Here is a 13,740-nt window from a genome sequence, read left to right on the forward strand (position 1 = left end):
TTCCATCAATGTGGAGATTGGTTTACAACTTTCCATATCAAAGATTTTTAGCAGTGCCTTGATGTACTTGGATTGCTTATCAATGACTATATCGTCATCTTTTTGTATAAACTGCATACCAAGATTGCAGTGCAAAAGATCAAGATCTGACATCTCAATATTTGAGGCAACATTAGCTTTGAAGTCTGTAATAATGAAATCCTCATTGGTGCATGTCACTAACATGTCATCTACATAGATAATGATAATAAGCAAATCTTGCTCAACCTTTTTCACATATAAAGTGCTTTTTATAGGACTTTTGAAATCCATGTCCAATCAAATATGTATGAATCTTCTGATACCAAGCTTTGGGAGCTTGTTTCTTTTTTTTTTTCCGGAAAAAAGATCCTTCTATTAGTTAATGAGAAAACGCCATAAGGCTACAAAGCTCACCTCGCAAGGAGGGATAAAAAAACACAGTGAACTCCTGAGCTCCACCCCCGTGGCTGGCCGCTCTCTGGGGGGGGCTACCTAGTAGTACATGTGGGAGGTGAGAAAAGCCAAACTGGAGGCCTGTAGTGCCAAGTGACATCCTCGCCCCTCGCGGTGAGGAAAGGGCCAGGCTGCCAAGTGCGGAGGAAAGCCTTACGGCGCCCTCTCATGCGATTCGAGTCGCCCTGGTGGAGTTTCCCCCCAGTGACCTCTCATGGTGTGAATGATGTCCACCCAGAGGGCCTGTATGACCTCCGCCGGTGGAGTCGCTTGGCGGTCAATGGCCTCCCTGCATCGGGCTCTCCAAATGTGCCAAGCCGTCATGCTGCTGATCAACTCCCATCTGTGCCCGACCCCCTCCTGAGGGGCTGCCGAAGAGAAGTCTGGTGTCGGAACCACCGCCATCGCCCTGTCAGAGACCTGGATGGTCGCACTGCCAGGGACGTCCTCATATCCAAGGGCCGGGCCGCTGTCCGTGGCCCAAGCCACCGCACCCCACGTCACCAGCATCTCACCTGGTGAGCCTGCAAAAACCATCCTGAGAGCGCGCTGCCAGACCTGCTGTGCTTGTGGGCAATCCCATAAGCAGTGCCGCTGCGACTCCTGTGCATGGCCGCACCGAGGGCAGGACGCTGGGTGACTGCCGAAAGCTAGCCAACCCCCACAGCCAGTCCTCTATGCGCTGTGAGCCAGAGAAACAGCGTCACCTTCCGCCGGGGCCGGAAGCTGGCCCAAAGGCGCTGCCAGAAGTCCCTAAGAAAGGTAGGGGAGAGCCCCTATCGCCGCCAATGCTCGGCCGCCGCCGGGGTGCTCGCTATCCTGTGTCTCTGAATCCTCCGCCCCAGCCTTGCTGTGTACTGAAAAAAGGGGATGCCTGGGCTGGTAGGGGCCAAGTAGGGATCTCGCCAAAACCACTCACCTGGATCCCACTGCCCTATCGAGGCCGGTGAGGGGTCTACATGCCACTGTCTCTGATGAAAGCCGACCACCCGCACCCTCTGAAGAATACATCCCTGGAGCCCATCCAAATCTAGTCGTGTCCTCTGAAGCTGGCCACCCTCTCCCACCTCGAAAGTGGGTGGGGCGACTCTCTCCGCTGTGCCGCAGACCGCTAGAAGGATCTCATGCCGAGTGAAGACACCCATCCACTGTGGAGGTGGAGGGTCCTGTATTGGGGTCCGCCACTCCCGGGGGATGGCCGCCTCAATGTCCTGTCTCATCAACTCTCTGCCCCTCATCCCACTGAGTCTCCTCTCCTGAGCCTCTAGAGGCAGCTGCTGAAAACCTATCCAGTCGTCTAGGGACTGGGCTGGGCTAGAGCTCAGCGGGCCCCACGACACGTGAGACCGCGATCCAACCATATGGCCATTGGGGAGACGAATCAAGGGGTTCCAGATCAAAGGCTGCCTCAGGCGCTCCTCATCGGTGCCCGGGGGAGTCTGGAAGAGTGACGGCCTCAGATGCGCCCAGGCCCTCAGAAGGCTAGCTGCAAAACGCTCCTCGAAGCCAAGGCCCACTCCTCTGGATCGCTGCTCTGTAAAGATCCACCTGATGCTGGGGGTCCAGGGGCCGCTAAGAGAAGGGGTGCGGCTGAGCATCCTGGAAACAAGAAACTCCTTCCACGGCTCAGCGCTTGGCAGGAGGCCACGAACTACCAACTTGCCAAGCAATGCTCGGCTTTGGCAAATAGGATCAACAATGCCCAGGCCGCCTCTCTCCCTCGGGTGAGTGATCACCGCCCATGCCACCTTGGCCCTGGCGGGCCGCCCGTCGCCACCGGACCAAAGAAAGTTCCTGATGAGCCTCTGCACCTAGCCAATGCACGCCCGAGAGAAGGCCCAGCAAGAAGTGATGTACCACATAGTAGCAAGCAGAACCTGGTTGGCCACAACTACTCGGCCAGCCAGAGATAAACGAGCGGTACTCCAATACAGAAGCTTCTTCCGAATGCTCAGAAGAAGGGGGGCTATCTGCTGCTCCGGAGATATGTCAATGCCCACATAGCATCCCAAATAACGCACTGTAGTGCCGGGGGGCAGCCACTGAAAACCGTCAACTGGCCTCCAAGTCGGGGGGGGCATAGAGCTGACCCACAACCCACACGACTTGTGCCAGTTGATCAAGGCGCCCGAAGCTCTGCAAAACCTGTCCATGGCTAAGGTGAAGCGGCGGAGGTTCTCCTCACCTCCCTGAAGATAGACAGCAGTGTCATCCACAAACTCCGAGTCTAGGAGCTCCTCCGAGGTGCGGATGGGAAGCTGGAGGCCCCGCAAACCTGTATCCTGTGCCGTCAAAAAAGTGCTCATGGCCTCCGCCACAAAAAGAAAAAGAAAGGGCGCCAAGGGGCACCCCTGCCGCACCGAGCGCGAGAGCTGGAACCTCTCTCCGCGCACGCCCTGTATCAGCACCTGGCTATGAGCCGATGTGTAGAGTGCAGAGACCCCACGGATCCACTGAGGGGGGAAGCCCATCCTCTCCATAGTGCCTTCCAAGAAGGCCCAGTCCACCCGATCATATGCCTTCTCGAAGTCGAGAAGGAGCACTGCCAGATCCTCCTGTCGAAATCTAGCCAGAGCCGTAGCCTCCCAGAAAGAGAAAATGTTATCCAGAATGCTCCTATCCTGGATGAAGCCTGTCTGCGTGGAGTGGATGATGTCTGGAAGGTGAGGCTGAAGCCGCCTGCTGATCGCCTTAGCTAGGACCTTGTAGGCCGTGCCTAGCAAGGTGATCGGTCTCCACTGTCTAATCTCCAGTCTATCTCCTCCCTCTTTGGGGATCAAGTGGATCAACCCCTCTGCCATGCTGTCCGGCATGACTCCTGACTCCATAATCTCCTGGAATGCCAATCTGAAGCCCCTATGTAAGAGGCCCCAGTACCTCTGGAAGAAAGCCACCGAAAGACCGTCCTCTCCTGGGCATTTGCCCCGAGGTAATGCCTGAAGAGCCTCCTCCAGTTCCGTATCCGAGAAGGGGGAGAGAAGGGAGTGCTGCAAATGGGCCGGCACAACCGGTCTCGTGAAGCTCCAGACTGCCTCCCGAGCCTCTCTCACCCTGTCGTCTACCTACTGGCTCAGCAGAGAGAAGATCCCTGTAAAAATCTGTGGCTATAGCCCGAACCCTGGGGGATCCACCACAACCTGGCCATCAGCCTGCCGAAGACGCCTGAGACCCTCTCGTCTGAAGTGAGGCCCTGTCGCCTCAAAGAAATCTCGAGTCACTCTGTCTCCAGCCTGTGTCCAAAAAGAAGCCCGAGCATGGAATCGGAACTCCACCCTCCTCTCCTCGATGGATCTGATCTCAGTGCGAGCTCTGAGATCCAAGGGCTCGTAGGATCCCTCTCCTGGAGTCTCTGGAGGGACGCTAGACTCCTCCGTAGGCTCCTCTCCTGCTCTCTGAAGGCCTCCAGCCGGTCCAAGGCAGCCTGTCTGAGCATCTGGCTGATCTCCTGCAAGCCACTGGCAAGATCGCTGGCTGCCAATCCTCTCCTGAACTATAGCTCCTGCCAGACCTGCTCAACTCTGATCGCAATCTCGGGCTCCTCTATGAGACAATCTGGAATCCGGACGCTCTGGCCCTGCTCTCCTCTCGTGGGGTCCTCGATCTGGAGAAGCACTGGAAAGTGGTCTGAAAACGAGGAGCCTGCAAGTATGCCCACTGTGCCACCTCTATCACAGGCCCACTCATCAATGTAAAACCTGTCGATGCGGGAAAGGTTAACTCCTGTGGCCCGTCTATCCGAGCGCGAGAAAGAAAGACTCCCCTGCAACCTGCCAAACTCTGGGAGAGTCCACGGATCCTGGCCTCTCACCTGTAGCACTAGTTCCTCCCAGGCAGCGAGCTCCGGCCCATGAATGGTCTCCTGGCTGCCCCCCATCCTATCCTCTGCATCCTCCAGCATGTTGCAATCCCCTCCGAGGCACCAGTGGTCTGCCAAGGGGAGGGACTGCCTAATGGTGCTCCAGAACTCGGCTCTCCCGGTCGCCCCATTAGGGGCGTAGAAGTTGAGGAAGCCAATGCGGTCTTCCCCAACCCGAAGGATGATCCACTGCGCACGACCCTGGACCAGAATGCCAGAGTCCACAACCTCGGATAGAAGCTGCTCGCTGACTGAGATGCATACTCCACCCTGGTTCCCCTGGGAGCCATATGCCGGTGACCAAAAAGTGTGACTCTTGCCTGGCAAGATCTTCCCGCAGGTGCGGGTACGCCCGGCAGAAAGGTGGTGCTCCTGGATGAAAAGGATATCTATGGGTCCTCCAACGAGAGCCCTCTGGATCTCCTGGCGAAGTCTGCCCGACCAATGTAGCAGCGATGTCCACCGAGACCCTGGATGTTCCATGAGAGGATCCTCATGGATGAGCTATGGCAAGTGAAGCAGCCTCCACTGGCTCACCCCTCTCGGCCGGCTCGGCGGATGATCTGCCCTCCACTCTGTGAGTCTTGGGCGCCGGCTTGGAGGGAGAATAATCACTGTCTGTCCGGGTGCGGAGTGTCTCCAAAAAGAGGGTGACCTGTCTCTGTGTCCAGCCCCACTCCGCCTTCGCCCTGTCCAGGGCATAGGCGTGAGACCAATCCTCTACATATATGTATCTAAAGGTAGGCTGCACCCTCGGGGCGGCATGGAGAAGAATCAGAAGCACCGCCTCAACTGAGGTGTGGACCGGATCCGCCCGCCAGTCTCCTATACCAAACAAGCTCATGCGGGCTGAGTGTAATCGGGTCTGCAATAGGTCCGTGAGCCCCAGGTCACTGAAGTGGTGAGAAAACTCCAGTATCTGATCACGCAAGACTTCCTCTACAGAGTTGCTATCCCATGCTGTGTCTGGGGCAACAGTGAGAGGAAAGGAGAAAGCCACCATGCTGCTCACCACTGAGGGAGAACGAGAGGGATGGCACACCACGCAAACTCGCAAGGGCGCGACCAGTGTCTCGAATGGGCCAGCGTCCAGCTGGAGGCACCTGAAAAAACCGTAATCCACTGGTAGCCCCATCACTCGCGGGGGCCCCCCACCAGGGGAGAGAACTCTGTGGCGGGCGAAGCAAGGATCGCCATCTCCACCGGCCCGGAGTGGCGGTGGAACAGCCGCTGGACTGAGCTCTGGCCTACCCAGCTGCGCTGCCCCGGGGCAGTGGGTGGTCTGGCGAAGTAACCTGGAGAGGCCGAGGGAGGGATGGGGGCTCACGGCGAGGAGGGGGGAGAGCGAGGAGAGGATGGAGAGGCAGCTGCCAGAGGATAGGTGTCAGGGGGGGCCGCCGGCGGGGAGGCGGGAGGGGGGGCTGGGGGGGGGAGAGGGGAGGGTGGAAGGAGTGCTCTCCGGGTGAGGGGAAGGGGAGCCGGGGGTCGAAGAGTGCGGCCCAGGATCCTTAGGAATCTGCTCCAAGGAGGGGGCGGGGCCCCCCGCGGGGGGAGGCGGGAGCGGGGTCTCCACGTGGGAGGCTCCACCAGCGGCCTCAACGGGCACTGAGCCTGAATCCTCGTCCATCGGGGTGGGACCTGCTGGCCGCCTATCCCTGACAGGAGCATAAGTGCGGGTAGGTGCCTGTACGCCAACCGGAGTCGCCTGTCCGCCAGCCTGTCCGCCAGCCTGTGCTGCCTGCTGGCGTCTGCGACGGACCCTGCGGGCCGGGCGTTTCCGCCGGCGAACCTCCTGCCACTCGCCAGCCTCCTGAGACTGCGCGGCATCCTCCGCCGGGGCCTGCTCATCAGATGATGGCGCCTGCTATGGCGAGCCAGGGATGTCCAGTCTCTGAGGTGGATGGTCACCCCTCGGGTCTCCTGCAGGGGGTCCAGAGGCGGCATAGCGTGAAGGATGAGCCCCCTTGCGGGGACAGGCGCGTGCGAGATGGCCCATCTCCCGACATGCGTAGCACTGGCCGGGGAGGCCCGAATACTCCACGCGCTGTATCATATGTCCTCCAGAAAGACAAGGGAGAAGGATCGTCTTCGGGAGGGACTCCGGTGACGGAACCATAACCCGAATGGCCGGGAGTCCTGCTGCCCGAGCAATCACTGAAGCCGCTATCTGAGGCGTCTCCACCACCTGCCCGAATGCCTTGCCAATGGATGACAAGAGGGGCAAGTACTCCCTGCGGAGTCCAGGAAAGCAGATAGTGACGGGGAAACCTGTCGCGCCTGCTCTAGCGGGTCAGAAGCGGGGTCGAAACCATGAGTCCATCGCGCCAGGAACGCCCGGGATGAGCGGAGGGCAATGGGGCTCCGAGCCAGCACCATCTGAGCTGCCTGTGGGGACTCGAAATCCACCTGGTAGTAGCCACGTCCCAAAAAATCTACGCTGACGATCTTGGCGGGCACGCCAACAAGGCTGCCTTGCAGAAGGTCGCGAAGCTCTCTCCGCATCGGACGGCTACCCACTATCTTGCAGACCAAGGAGGAGGCCTCAAGAGCGGAAACTGTGGAAACAAACAACTGAAGATCTTCAACTGTGAACTCCAGACGGAGACCGGAATCGGCAGGGTTAGTCGGAGCGGCTTCCATGGAGTCCTCCAGAGGGAAAAGGCCAGAAACCGGGGTCACCAAAGGGAGGGACACAGCCCTGCGAGGAAAAAAGAGGCGGAGGGCTACAGGATAGCGGGGGCGGGGGGGGGGGGGGAAGCTGAGGCGGGGAGGAGTTAGCGGTGGGCGGAGGGGCGAGACGAAACGAAAGGGAGGAGAGAGAAGGCGGAGGGGGGAGAGGTGGCGGGGGAGAGAAGAGAGGCGGGGTAGAAGGAGGCGAAGGGGATAGAGAGGCAGAGGTAAAGATGACGGGAAGGAAGCAAGCGGCGAGGGGAATGGCGGGGAAAGCAGCGTGGAAGGTGGCGAGGGAAGAGAAGGCGGGGGGAGAGAAGGCGGAAACGAGGAGGGAGGCAGGGGAGCGAAGGCGGGGGAGGACGCTAGGCAGAAGGCGGGGGAGAGATGGCGAAGAGGGGCGCAATGAAGGAGGCGGGGAGAGGACGGCGACGCAATGAAGGAGGAGGGGGGCGCGATGGCGAGAAGCAGCGGGGAGGGGGAGAAACGGAGCTCGCAGGCGAGGTCAACGTCGTCGTAGCTTACACCTTTTGGGGCTAAGGTTTATTGACCCATGTGTGGACAACCCCAAGAGTTCACAACAACGATCTAAGTTGTATCTTTGGGAGCTTGTTTCAAACCATATAAAGCTTTATTAAGCTTGTAAACATTCTGTTCTTAACCAGGTTGGGCGTAACTAGTTGGTTGACTCGCATAAACTTCTTCCTACAAGTCATCATTCAAAAAACGTTGTTTTGATGTCCAATTGGTGTACTTTTCATCCATGATGGGCTGCCAAAGCAATAACAAATCAGATAGTGGTCATACGGAAGTGGGAGCAAAAGTTTCATCATAATTGATCCCTTTCTATTGGGCATAATCTTTTACAACAAATCTGGCCTTGAATTTGTCAATAGATCCATTTGCCTTTCTCTTAACTTTGAAAACCCACTTAGTACTAGTAGCTTTCTTACCAAGTGGTAGATTTACTAAATCTTAAGTACCATTTTTTTTAAATGGAATTAATTTCATCTTGCATGGCTTTCACTCGGTTTGGATCTTCGTGAGCCTCTTCAGAAGACTCAGGTTCATCTACATCATGTAGAGAACTAAGAAATGCAAACTCAGCAACATCTGCTAAAGAAGTGGTTCGAGCACCAGAGACAAGTTGCTATCCTGCAAGGTGCTTCTAACCCATCTAGGCATAACCCTAGATTCATTGATTGTTGATCTTTTTAGCATTTACTACATCTTCTAGCTAATCTGAAGTTGATGTATCAATTTCTTGAGCATTTCCTCCTTGCATCAAGCAAGGATCAGTATAGATAAAATTTGTTAAGAATCAGCAATAGCGGCACAGGTAGCGGCACATGTAATAAACCATCAAACATGTCTCGATAAATTTCATAGGCATGCTTATTATATCAATAGAATCCTATGCAACAACCATATCTCTAGTGACAATAATCTTCTTAGTGAGAGGATTGTAGAGATGATAACCTTTTCTTTTGGCACTATAGCCAATAAAAATGCATTTCACACTGCCTTGTCATCAATCGTAGTCCAATTTTGTTACTAGCACATGTGCATATTCCAAACAACCAAAAACATGCATGCATTCAACCTTAGGTTTTTGATTGAACTAAGCCTCATAAGGAGTCATAGTCTAGTGGGGCAGCACATAGGTAGCACATAGAACTACTTTCATCCAAAACTTGTGTGAAAGTTGCTGACCTTTAACCATGCATCTAACCATCTCCATGAGAGTCATGATGCATCTCTCAATAGCAACACCATTTTGCTTGTCATGAAGTGCTAAGGCATAAAAAGGATAATGGATAAAATAAAAGGGGGTCATGGGCATGGTCCAATGTAGGGGCCAAGGCAATAAGTGTGTGTGAATATGGGAAAAGTATATAACACAACTATAAGCCCTAATTATACACAACTCATAATCACTTTTGATATTACTAATTAAGTCTTGCTTAGCATGCTTCCATGGAGAACTCTCCCATGTCATAGACATCCATATAAATGAGGTCTACGTGTCTCTAGACTCCATGTTAACGAGACTCCATCTTCCTTCCATCCTTTTAATGGTATCAGAGCCTTGCCTTTGATCCATCTTTCTTCTTGCACCTCCCAAGAGAGAACTCTACATATTCACAATCGGAAGAAGCAATACACAATAACTATCGTCGGGTACTTATCAATGCTTCGAGCTCATGTCCCTTGGGGCTCTCCAAGCTTGCTTTTAGGAAGATCCAACCTCCAATCTCCACCTCCATGCTATCACTGCGGAGTCATTCACACCACATGCAAGGTGATCTCTTCCTCACACTCTCTCACACATAAGCATTAAAGAGGCACATGCACTAGAGTACACACTCTCTCTCTCTCTCTCTTTCTCTCTCTCTTATACACAAGACAAGGGAAGAGTTCTCATAACACAAAGGGGGATTGTGTGTTTCCATTATGAGAAAATTCCTTTTATGCAATTGGCCCTTATTCATACTTGGGTGCCCAAAACTTACTAACTAAACACTTGGCTGGCTATTATCTCATAATGTACAACCTTTATAGTACTTTTACATAACACTTATTAATGTCCTCAAATGGAGGAGCATCTTTGTTAATCCAAGATGGGATTAACATCCCTCCCTACCTGATGTAAGTTCTATCCTCAGAACCTTTACCTAGGTTAAAAGACTTGGTTACCGAACTCATGTCGATAGAAGTTACGTTGTGATTGAAGCTTTTTTAGGGTTCTTTGGAATGCTAAGTGTGATGTCCAAAACCTAGTGTCTACCATGTCTTCGGAATGCTAAGTGTGATGTCCAAAACCTAGTGTCTACCATGTCCAAAACCTAGTGTCTTCGAATGTGACATGTATATAACTTGGTAGATACTTTAGGTGATGATAATAAAGCATCATTCTGCGTTCATTAGGGCCTTTGTTCATGTCAAAGCACAACTGTTCTACCTCATAGCCATCATACCTTTCTTTCGGTTGATCGATAAGAACTATGATCAACTTCAAAAATCTGACGACAACCAGTATGTCGTGTTGAAATCATGGATTAAGCTCCCTAATCAACTATCTGTCCTAATTTAATCTAATCCTACACTAATGACAACACTAATCTAAGGTGGATAAAAATGAACAATACTCATGGTGATGATGAGTGTGTGCTAATTAAGTTTAGACTCAAGTTCAGTTGGGTTACAAGATGGAAACTTGTACTCACATAAAAAGACTTGAGATGTGCTGCTTGTATTCCAATGCTTCAAATGTCCTCATTTTATACGAGGAAAGTATAACAAAGCTATGATAGCTCATGTGGGATAACTTGGCTAGATGACTTGGCACTCTAGCATCACTCATTTCAACACCTCCCCTTGATGCTAGATAGGGTACAATTTTTAGGCTTTCACTCTTCCTCTCTCTCCCCTTGTGTTAGGCTACTTTGGCCTTTATGTTACTTTGGCATTATAGCTACTTTGGCTATGAATTTCAGCTTGAGTGCATCATATGGCCTCAGAGTTTGATTACATCACACTTTTTGTAGAGACAAGAGGGGTGAAAAATACAATGGTTCTTTCTCTAGAAAAGTGCGTCTTCAGTTGGGGCAGCTTTGACCTCAATGCTCTTTTTGTGATAGCAATCTTCTTCTAGGTGACCAATTTTTCCATAATAGTCACAAACAAGCTTTGGTTTATCTTTATTACAACATTCATTCTTGGTATGACCAAGTTTTCCATAGTGATAGCATCTTGGAAGTTGAGATGTTGATTGATTTGTCCTTTGAAATCTCCCACCCTTTGTGTACAGTGCTTGCTCACTTGAATGTGATTTGAAAGACTCTTTATTTTTGAATTTGGATTCTTGTTCAAGTAGAGATGATTCTACATCTTAAAGTTTAGTGTTGGGCACATTTTTAAGTGTAGCAACAATTGATTCATAAGGTTCTTTATCAACACTTTTTAGCAATAGAGCAATAGATTTATCTTCCTCAATGTCTTTCTTTAATGCACTAAGTTGTTGTTTGATACCTTTGAATTTACTGATGTGTTGTGCCATGGTTTCTATCTCCTTCTTGTCGAGCTTGTAGAATTGCATGAGAAGGTTGATCTTTGAGCTCTTTGAGTCGATGTGACGAAAATCTTGTTAAGTTCCTGCCATGCCAACTTGGCATCCTCGATTCCAGCAATGTGAATAATCACATCATCACCAAGATTTTGAGCAACGAGGCCCAATGCTTTGTTGTTTTGAAGTGGCTCAACCTCCACTTCTTCATCCTCAATAAGGTGCCAAAGCCCCTTACGTATAAGCAAGTACATGGTCTTACTTTGCCATGTGAAAAAACTATCACCATTAAATCTTGAGATGACTTCTACATGTTCCATGATTAGAAGGGGATCTTACCTTGAGCCTTGATTTTAGTGCTCAGGTAGTGTCTAACCCTTTTACAAGTGATTTTAAATTATATGCTGCTAGAGATAAACTCAATGCAGTGAAAAAATCACTTAAGTTGAGCAATGCAAGTGGTTAAGATGGATTTTGATACAACAAAGAGTTTTCCACAATGGAATATCACTCTAATTTTCTAATTTTGATTTTGGTTCAGCTCAATTTTTGCTAATTGCTTGCTAATACTAGTGATTAAGTGCTAATCATAGTGATTAACAACAACAACAGACTTTGGAGGGAAAATTTGAGAAAATGAGAAAGCTTTTGGATGGGGCTTTCTTGATGAACTTCTTGCCCTTGATGAGGGTCAAAGGCTCATGTAAAAAAACCAGCTCAAAGATGCCCAAAAAGATTGATTTTTGCCTGTTTTTGCCGCCTGCTAAAACAGATGCTCCCGGTGTGTAGACTAAGCCTTTAGCCACAATATTTGAGTTGTGGAGGCCTTTAAGTAAGTAGAACACATGGCTAAAAGGGCTTGCCCTAATTTGGCATACATGGCGTGAATGAATCAAAAGACCAGTCATCAGCGGTTTCTAGCGATTTTCGGGCAGCCGCGTTCGAATCTATTTGATTTCTCTGGTTGGAGTGAATAGCTATGTGAGGCCAACACTTGGCTAGAAGGGTTTTGAAAATGGTGAAGAGAATGATCAATGGCAAGGTTGTGAAATTTGGACCACAAGTAGAAGAGAAGATAAGAATGTGATTGACTAATGAGATGATTTGTGAAGAGATTAGACTAATGTGGGGTTAGGGAAGATGGATGCTAAGCTATAGGGAGCTTAAACCAAGCTCTGATACCATGTTGAAATCATGGATCAAGCTCCCTAATCAACTATCTAATTAGATCCTAATCCTAATCTAATCTTATACTAATGACAACACTAATCTAAGGTGGATAAAAATGAACAATACTCATGGTGATGAGTGTGTGCTAATTAAGTTTAGACTCAAGTTCAGTTTGGTTACAAGATGGAAACTTGTACCCATAAAAAGACTTGAGATGTTGTGCTTATATTCCAATGCTTCAAATGTCTTCCTTTTATATAAGGAAAGTATAACAAAGCTATGATAGCTCATGTGGGATAACTTGGTTAGGTGACTTGGCACTCTAGCATCACTCATTTCAACATGTCGGGATCTGGTATTTTGCACCATGCTCTTATTCATATCATAACTTGATATCTTTGACTGGTAATATCATGAAATGTTGATGATGAGAATTGAGGGAAGTTATAGCAAACGTGGGAATCCCGCTTCTTTGCCTCATGGAACTCTAAAGGAGCGAGCCGCCTTTTGATTGGCGTATATAGAGGATCTACTCTTTGTTTTGGCGGGGAGCATTGGTGCAGAAGAGTGTACTTTGGCATTGTGAGATACTCCTTTCTCTAATCAGGCTATATTCCAAAATCCACAAGGTGGGGGTTGGTATCATCTGTAACTATTGTTGTGTATCCACCATGTTGTTAATCCCATTTTGGATTAACAAAGATGCTTCTCCAACTGAGGACATTAAAAAGTGTCATGTAAAGGCACTATAAAAGTTGTACATTTTGAGATATTGGCCACACAAGGCCTTACATAATAAGTTTTGGGTGCCCAAGTGTGAATAAGGGCCAATTGTATAAAAGGCAAATTCTCATAATGAAATGAGACAATCTCCCTTTGTGCTATGAGAGCTCTTGTCTTGTCTTGTGTGTGTGTGAGAGAGAGAGTGAGAGTGTACTCTAGTGTATGTTCCTCTTCTATACATGTGTGTGGGAGAGTGAGAGGTAGATTATCTTGCATTGTGGTGCGAGCGACTTCGCACGGTGACAGCGTGGAGGTGGAGATCAGAGGAGTGGAGCTGCCAAAGCAAGCTTGGGGAGCCTCAAGGGATGTGAGCTTGAAGCATTGGTAAGTACCCAATGATTGTTGTGTCTATTGCTTCTCCCAATTGCGGTTGTGTGGAGTTCCCTCTTGGGAGGTGTGGTAGCCCATAACATTTTTGGCGCCACTACCGGGGAAACACCTTTGTTTCTTCCATCATCTTAGAGCTCCAGCTCCCACTATGCAAGATTCACTATTGCCTTTGCATTTGGAAGGTGCAATGTGAATAAAGGTGTAGATAAGGCTTTGAGTGGTAGAGAAGGAATTACAGAAAATCGTGTGGGTAAGTGTGGATGAGTACTTAGAGGAAAGCTACGCTCAGTTTTACCTTAAATTTTATTGTTTTTCATCACCAATTCCTATAGCGTGAGCTAGCAGGGGGTGACACATTTTGTTTTATTTTTCTAAAAATCACAAAAACTAT

This window comes from Cibotium barometz, chromosome 51 (genome assembly GCF_041138505.1).
Source record: "Cibotium barometz isolate CiBa-2024 chromosome 51, ASM4113850v1, whole genome shotgun sequence".
Classification (NCBI taxonomy): domain Eukaryota; kingdom Viridiplantae; phylum Streptophyta; class Polypodiopsida; order Cyatheales; family Cibotiaceae; genus Cibotium; species Cibotium barometz.